Genomic DNA, 9,222 nt, shown 5'->3' with positions numbered 1-9,222 from the left:
TACAGCTAGTGAAAGGCCTGGAATGATGTATTCCAAGTACTACACTTGGAAATAAAATTAGGGATTTTTTTTCCCCTGCCCTTATCCCCTACATTCTTTTACAATAAACATTAAGTATTGCTTTTGTAATAGAAAACAACAAAAGCATTTCTTAGCCGGTTTATTTTTTTGAAGTCAGCTTAATTTTTTTTAAACTTTCCTGAATAAACTAGAACTTTAATGAACTTGCTAGTGATATATGTAGAAAATGATAAATACGTAAAATATAGAAATCACTGAGGAGACGTTAGATCTGCAATTAGAGAATGATTCATGTGGTATTATCTCTACAAATCAGCAACTCAGAAGTGCAGGAATTTAGTCGATGAAAATGGATGAGTCAATAGTCTCTTGTAATGTTTAAGGACAGAATCTCTACATTTATTTAAATGAATTGCTAAATTGCCTTCTAAAACGGTTATTCCACTAGTGAGCAGAGAATGTCCTGCTTACCACACCCTTCTCTGTACTGATATAACCAGCAAAAGAAATGAGTCTCATTTTACTTCTCATCTCTTTATTAGTGAAACTGAATGTTTTCTATGGCCTATTTATTGGCTTTTCATATTTTTTCTTTGGAATATTGTCTGTTCATGCGCTGCATGTTTTTTAAGTAATCTTTTCCCTTGTTGATTTGTTACAATATTTTAAAAACTAAAGATCTTAACTCTTTATCTGACATATATGTTTTAAGTAATTTTCCCAGTTTGTCATTTCTTTTCAACTTTAATAATGTCTTATAATGTGTAAAAATATTTGATTTTATGAGGTCAGCTATATTATTATTTTTTCTTTCTTATTTTTGCTTTGCTTTTATTCTTAAAGAGTCCTTCTCAGGAGTGCCTGGGTGGCTCATCTGGTTAAGGGTCTGGCTTCAGCTCAGGTCGTGATCTCAGGGTCCTGGGATTGAGTTCCAAATCAGGGCTCCCAGCTCAGTGGGGAGTCTGCATCTTGCTCTCTTTCTGTCCCTTCCGCCCAACTCATACTCATTCTCTCCCTCAAATAAGTAAATAAAATCTTTAAAAAAGAGAGTCCTTCTCAACTCTAGAAGTAGATGTTATCCACCTACATGTTCTTCTAATTCTTTTATGGGGCAATTTTTTTCATTTTAGTCTTAAAACCATCTGGAGTTTATTTCAGAGTAAGTCAGAAACTCTTAAACACATATTTTTAATACAACAATATTTCCTGTGACATAGGCATTTAAACAGTTTTTCAGAGTTCATTTAGAAAGGACTGGGTTCTGTGGAAACTTTTTTTTTTTTAAGATTTTATTTATTTATTTGAGAGAGAGAGCACGGAGAGAGAGGGAGAGAGAGAAGCAGACTCTCTGCTGAGCAGGGAGCCAGATGCTGGCTGAGATCAGGGCCTGAGCAAAAGGCAGACACTCAACCAACTGAGCCACCCAGGCGCCCCTGAGGAAACTTATTTTAACAGTGTTCTTTTGGAAAAGGTCTTTTTGCTAATTAACTTCTATATTACTTTGATGTCTTAAAAAGGGCATGTATTGCTTTACTGTTAAATATATGGAAATTTATTTTTTTTAAGAAGAAACAAAAAGTATGCTCTTCATTGCATGAGAGGTTGATGTCATATGTCAGAGTCAGATCTTGAACTTCACCTTTTTGTGACTAAAACAACAAAAGAAACTCCTCATGATTCATAGGGCGTGAATCATAAGTGCTAGATGATTAAGTGAAATTCTAATACCAGTGGGGTGAAGTGGAAATCCTACTGGGTAGAAACCAGAAATCCTAGTTTCAATGCTCCACCAGATTCACTTACTAAATTCCTTTAGACAAATTTCTTAAAATTTCTGTTTGTCAGCTTATTAAACAAAGAACTTAGTTGTTGGAAAAGATGAGCGAGTTAACATAGTAAAGTGCTAAAGGCAACTTGAAGTAAAAATCTTCATGGACAATGTTAACATTTCTAGTCATCCAGGAACTCAGGAAGCCTAAAATGTTCCCTCAGTTAATAAGTCTCCTCTCAAGGGCTCAGCTATTATATCAAAGGCCCTGTGAAGGGGATGGATTATCAGAGTTGAGCATTTTGGGAATAACAAACATTTCATGTTACTGCTGATGAGATTGAAATAATATTGTATTTTAAGAAACCTAACCTTCCTTTTTTTTTTTTTTTAAAGATTTTATTTATTTGACAGAGAGGATCACAAGTAGGCAGAGAGGGAGAGAGAGAGAGAGAGAAAGAGAGGGAGGAGGAAGCAGGCTCCCCGCCCAGCAGAGAGCCCGATGCGGGACTTGATCCCAGGACCCTGAGATCATGACCTGAGCTGAAGGCAGAGGCTTAACCCACTGAGCCACCCAGGCAGCCCCAACCTTCCTTTTAATTTCTGCTACTGCTCTGCTCTTTTAACATATTTCAGCTTTTTGAGATGCCAATCTTATATATATATATATATATATATATATATATATATATATATATGCTCATAAACAGAGACATACTCCAAAAATTTATGTTTACTAACATTCATGCAAATTTGTGTATAATAATATGGACATAGGTAACCACATGCTTGCTCGCAAGCATATCTTCAAGTTTATCTTCAGCATGTTGATTAAAAGAACTAATAAAATCAGGAGATAAGCAAATCTGGTAAGATGATTAAAGACTTCGGAGTCCACAATCGTAAAGAGATCTCTGTCTAATGTTATCTAGACCCCCAGAGAAACTGATGAAAAGGAAGATTTATTTATTACTTCATCCAACAAATATTAACTGAGCATCTGCCAGGCACTGTACTAGGCACTGAGGAAAACTATCAGGTCGAACACATGAAATTGCTGATATTCAGGCATATTTTTTACTCACAACAATGGCAATTTCATATAGTTCAACCTAAGAAAGTTACAGAAATTCCTTAAAGAGGGGAAAAAATAAGAAAGAAAGTTGAAAATGAAAAAAACAATTTTTTCCCACAATAACAACTTAGAAGAAATAAGAGGGAATGAAAGGAAAAACACCACTGGGGAATAGGAAAGAGAACATATAGACAAAAATAGAAGAGAATGGTAAAAACATACAACAATAAAAACTAATATAAATTCTTTTTTATTTTTTTACTGAGGTATAATTGACATACAACATTATATTAGTTTCAGACTACACATAATGATTCAGTATTTGTATACAGTGTAAAATAACTACCACAATAACTCTAGTTAACATCCATCATGATACATAGTTACAAAAAAATTCTTTGTCTTCTGATGAGGACTCCTAAAACCAACTCTCTTAGCAAGTGTCAAATATGCAATACAGTATTCACTATAGTCGCTGTCCTGTACAGAACATCCCCATGATATAATGGGGATCTTTGTACTTTTTGACTTCCTTTACCCATTCAACCCACCTCTCACCCCTTGCCTCTAGCCACCACCAATCTCTTCTGTCTGTGAGCCTGGGGAGAGGGGGTTGTTTGTTTGAAAAATGAGTACATTCTTAATAATTAATTTAATTCATCCAGTATGTATTGAGCATCCAACACTATATAGATAATTTCATGAAAGGCACAGTATGTGCCAAAAAAAAAAAAAAAGAGAGAGAGAGAGAAAGAAAGAAAGAAAGAAAGAAAGAAAAATATGGTTCTCCTTTAAAAGGAATTATAGAGGGTGACCGGGTGGCTCAGTGGGTTAAGCCTCTGCCTTCAGCTCAGATCATGATCTCATGATCTCATGATTTCAGGGTCCTGGGATCAAGTTCCGCATCAGGCTCTCTGCTCAGCAGGGAGCCGCTTCCCCCATCCAAACCAACCCCCCGCCTGCCTCTCTGCCTACTTGTGATCTCCCTCTGTCAAATAAATAAATAAAATCTTTAAAAAAAAGAAAGGAAAGGAAAGATAGACCAAAGTGTCCCATGTTTTTTAAATCCTAAATTCTGAGGAGGAAAAAAATGAAAAAAATATTGAGGTGGTAAGAGAGCTATAAGAGTGGAAACCATAGTAGAAATATAAAACCATATACAAATTCAGTACAAATTGGAGAAAAAGATAGTAAAGTTGGAAAGAAATAAAACAGGAGTTCTGATAATAGGAAAAAGACTCAGCAGCGATGTCACCTGATAACACAAAATAAAAAGTATAAATCAAGTTATCAGAGCAGAGAGGCCAATAAAAGTAAATCTAAAAATGGGGTAGTATCTCTTTTGCTACATAGAAAATCATATTAATTTCCCACTCTGTAAAATTATGGGTGAACAAATTATAAAAGAAATAATTTGGGTATACAACCAAATTCTAATATTTATAGTTTAACATGATTACTTTCCTTTTAAGTATCATAGATTATATAAAAGCAAGTCATGCATGACTATTTAGAATGGGAAAGAATCATTAGAAAATTATTTAAATAAAGGCGCATAGCTGACTCAGTCAGGGGAGCATGCCACTCTTGGTCTCAGGATTATGGATTTGAGTCCCATGTTGGGTGTAGAGATTACTTAAAAATAAAATCTTTTTTAAAAATTGCCTAAAGCCCCCTTTACCCTTCTATTGTTAAAGATGTTCAAAGAAACATAGGACTTCAGCATAGGAAGAAATCTTAAGAGTTCACTCAGCCCAAACCTTCAATGTCTCAGAAGAGGCAGACAGAGTTTCAGAGAAGTGATTTGTCCAGAGTGATCAAGCGAGAGAAGAACGAACTTATTCATTCTTTCATTCACCTAGCAGTCAAGAAAGCCTGCTTTGTGTCAGGTGAGATACAGAGATCAGTGAATTTTGTTCCTGGCTCTAAAGGACCTGTCAGAGTGGCAGTGGTCAGGGAGGCTAAAGGAAAGCCATAAGCCTTACGAAAGCCATTAGTGTACATCCATAAATGAAATAATACTTTAAAATCCACATTTTGTATGTCAAAACTCGGTTATTGAGAAATCTCATTTGAAAGCTTCAAGCCGGGGTGGTACATAAAATAACAAAGGAGAATCCTTCGCCAAAGAAGACTAAACGGGATCCTGCTTTCTAGATTTCCTAACAGCTCCTCCATATGATGCGTGTCTTTCATCTGTACCAGCAACATCAACACTGTGTTACTATCCTTCTTTGGGACAGACTAAATGAAAGATACTTAAACATCATCAACTGTATAGCTAAAAATGCATGATTTGTTTGAACTCCCTTTGCACATATGTGCATAGAAAGTGTGATTCTCCCACCGATGTCCCATAATCTTGTGTGTGAAACAATTTGTGTTTAGTAAGAACATCATGGTTATCCGAACAGGGGTTTACAAAAAAGGATACAGAAAAAAAAAATTGTCTCTCAGTCAGAAAGCAAGATTAGGATGATGAACTGAGTCTGATGAAGGAAAGAGTTATTATAATTGTAAAAATGCTGAAGTCTGAACAAAGAGTGAGAGGTTTTTTTTTTTTTTTAAGATTTTATTTATTTATTTGACAGACAGAGATCACAAGTAGGCAGAGAGGCAGCAGAGAGAGGTGGAAAGCAGGCTCCCTGCTGAGCAGAGAGACCGATGCAGGGCTCAATCTCAGGACCCTGAGATCATGACCTGAGCTGAAGGCAGAGGCTTAACCCACTGAGCCACCCAGGTGCCCCAAAGAGTTAGAGTTTTGTGACCAGCTGTGACCCAGGTCCCTGTCACAGGCCCCTGAGGGCAGCTTGGAAGCACGCCGATTCAAGTTTGGATGTGTCCTGTTGGGACTGTAAGGATTACCGGTTCTTTAAAGCATGACATATAGCTCTTATTACAACCCACAGCATGACGCAGAGCCAGGTGACCATGAAATTGGATTACCTTTCACATTGCTCTTGATTTTTATTTGGTTTTGCTATTAATCATTGTTCTTAAATGATAGAGTTAAATATGAGCTGTAGTCAAAAGTTCTTTTAGAGGGTTTTAAGCAAATGTTTAAAAATTAAATCTTTAGTCCCTTTGCCTATTGGTTGAATCTGAACATACCTGCACTTGGACATATAATCAACTTTGAACAGGAGGAGTCTTTCATTTTCCACCTACTGGAACGAATGAAAACAGCAAACAACTGCTGTTGAAATGTCAAGACTAAAATGTCACAGAAACATCAAGTTCAGTAAGTTGCAGCTCCTGCTCCGAGTAGGCTAATGACATAGTCATCAGTGTGTCTTTAAGGATGTGGAGGTAGCCTTACATTGCAAAGCTTCATGGCCGCAACCTTCACATTTCCTGTCACAGTCCTTGAGTCAGTCCTCATGCCCACACAGTAAAGTGAGTTTCCATTTCATTCTTGAGTTCACACAGGTAAATGGGTGGGTATATGCTTAAATTCAGAGATGCATTATCACATTAATCCAAGTCCACTGGGTGTTATACTTAACTAATGAATCACTGAACACTGCATCAATTATGTACTATAGAGTGGCTAACTGAACATAATAGAAATAAATAAATAGATAGATAAATAAATCCAAGTCCATTCATCTCATTGCTCCTTTTTTCTCCTCGTTTCTTTTGAAATCAAAAAATGTTTTACCGGGGCACCTGGGTGGCTCAGTGGGTTAAGCCTCTGCCTTCGGCTGAGGTCATGATCTCAGGGTCCTGGGATAGAGCCCCGCATCGGGCTCTCTGCTCAGCGGGGAGCCTGCTTCCTCCTCTCTCTCTCTGCCTGCCTCTCTGCCTACTTGTGATCTTTCTCTGTCAAATAAATAAATAAATAAATAAATAAATAAATAAAATGTTTTACCTACTGCCTTCCATTGCTTGTTAATACCTCAAAAAAAGCACTGGGAAGAATGAAGAGCCAGGCTACTATTTGGCCAATGACTGTTCAAGACCCTTTACTTCTTCATGCTTCAGCATCCCTCTTTGCAAAATGAGAATGATAGTATCTGGCCCAATTCCACAGATGGCCAGAACAAAAGCACTTAAAATTCTTTGGAACAAAAGCATAAGAATATGGTGACTCTAAAAAGTAAATGGTACAAAATAAGAAAATGAACATAGCAAGTAAATAACAGAAGAAATTGTCAGTTGTGGACAATGTTCTTACTAGTATTCTCTTTTCTTTCTTTGTTATCTAATCTCAAAATATCTTGTAATTCTATAATGGCTGAAGTTTGCATGCATACTGCCAAATACTATATTGTTTAGGACCCAATATTACAGGGAAACATTCAGGGATGTAATTCACCACTGAGAAACACTTTCATTTCTGTATCTGACTCCCCTCACAGACTATAAACTCTGATATTTGATGAGAGCACAAAGCCTCATTTGTTTTGGTCCAAATATCCAGATATGTGGGTGGATGCATTCTACCAAGGAATGTCACCAAAGTTCACATCTGCTTATTCCACAGCATGAGGCATCTGACCATTTGCCTCTCTCAATATAGTGTGAAGTGCTTTTCCTCCACGAAAATTAATTGCTTCCATCCAAAAAAAGAAAAAAATATCGAGCATGAACAACATAAAAGGTGCTCTGCTGGGTACCATGGAGGCTGTAAAGATGAATAAATCAGTTCTTGCCCTTATGAGAACTTTATAGGCCCACATTCTTAGATATAGATTTAGGTTAAATTCTCCTCCAAAACAGAGACCATGGTGTTTATCTTTGTATCCACAGGCTTAGTGATGTAGTTTGGCTAGATGAATGAAAATAAGCAGGAGAACAAGTGCTCTGATCAAGCTGTTTCCTGTTCTAGGATGTCAAACATAAGAAATCATTTCTGGTCTCTTCTTCTGATCCCATTGTTTAAAAACAACAAAAGGATTGAAGAGGAGAAGGATCTATCATAGAAACAAGTTAGAAGGGCACCTGGGTGGCTCAGTTGGTTAAGCGTCTGCCTTGGGTTCAGGTCATGATCCAAGGGTCCTGGGATTGAGCCCCTCTTTGGGCTCCCTGCTCAGTGGGGAGACATCTTCTCCCTCTCCCTCTCCCCTGTCTTGTGCACTCTCTATCTCAAATAAATAAATAAGCTCTCAAAAAAAAAAAAAAAAAAGAAAGAAAGAAAACAAGTTAGAGACAAGTTGGACACATGGAAACCAAGGATGAAGAGATTGGGAGAAGGGAAAAGAAAGAGCACTATCTTGAAGGAATCAATGAAGACAAAATTTCTGCAGAAAACCTAGGAAGAATTAACTCAATTCTAAATAATTAGGATAAAATAGTCAATAGTCTTTATGGCGAGAAAAAAGAATTGGGTGGAAACTGAATTAAAAACTAGAAAGGGGGGAACCTCGGTGGCTCAGATGTTAAGCAGCTGCCTTCGGCTCAGGTCATGATCCCAGGGTCCTGGATTCAAGCCCCCCATTGGGCTCCTTGCTCAGTGTGAAGCCTGCTTCCCCTCTCCCACTCCCCCTGTTTGTATTCCCTCTCTTGCTGTGTCTCTGTCAAATAAATAAATAATAGCTTAAAAAAAAAAAAAAAAACTAGAAAGGGGGAAATATGTTTCCTCTGATTTCCGGTAAGTTCCAAGCCACTTTGATCAAAGCATGAAATCTCAAAGAATGTTTCAAAGAATGTTAACATGTCATTTGGACAAGGAAGGATGTAAATGTTACCTGGCACAAGTCCTCTGTCCACCTGCTGCCTTCATTACTTGAGGCAGCAATTCCCAAACTCTTACCTTGTGACCTCCTTACACTCTTAAAGGCTATCAAGGGCCCTCAAGACCCTTTACTTATTTGAATTTTACCTAATGGTATTTATCATGTCACATATTGATACTGAGATATTTTCAAAATATTATCTCAAATCAAGACAAACGGTGTACTTTTTTGTTATTTTTCCTCATAAACGCGAAGAAAAGTTCAAGATGTCAAGATAACTATTTATTTGAAAATAGTGAGGTTATCACTATCCTGACAGGTGTGACCAAAGAGCTAATTACAGAATTACTGAGAACATAAAAATTTTATTAATCTCTATAAAAATGTACATGTTGATACTTAAGCCTACAACCATAGAACATACTAGAAAACACAGAATACCCATTCTATTAGCAAAGTGATGACATCATTCACGTCAAATGGCCTCTGGAAATTTCCACTGTACAGTCATGACACACTGAAAGCGAAAAAGGCAAATCATGTAGGGGCGCCTGGGTGGCTCAGTGGGTTAAGCCGCTGCCTTCGGCTCAGGTCATGATTTCAGGGTCCTGGGATCGAGCCCCGCATTGGGCTCTCTGCTCAGCAGGGAGCCTGCTTCCTCCTCTCTCTCTCTGCCTGCA

This window comes from Enhydra lutris, unplaced genomic scaffold (genome assembly GCF_002288905.1).
Source record: "Enhydra lutris kenyoni isolate GAN:26980312 unplaced genomic scaffold, ASM228890v2 scaffoldscaffold22, whole genome shotgun sequence".
NCBI classification, from domain to species: Eukaryota; Metazoa; Chordata; class Mammalia; order Carnivora; family Mustelidae; genus Enhydra; species Enhydra lutris.
The sequence above is the reverse complement of the archived record's forward strand: the minus strand, read 5'-3'. Positions refer to the sequence as shown.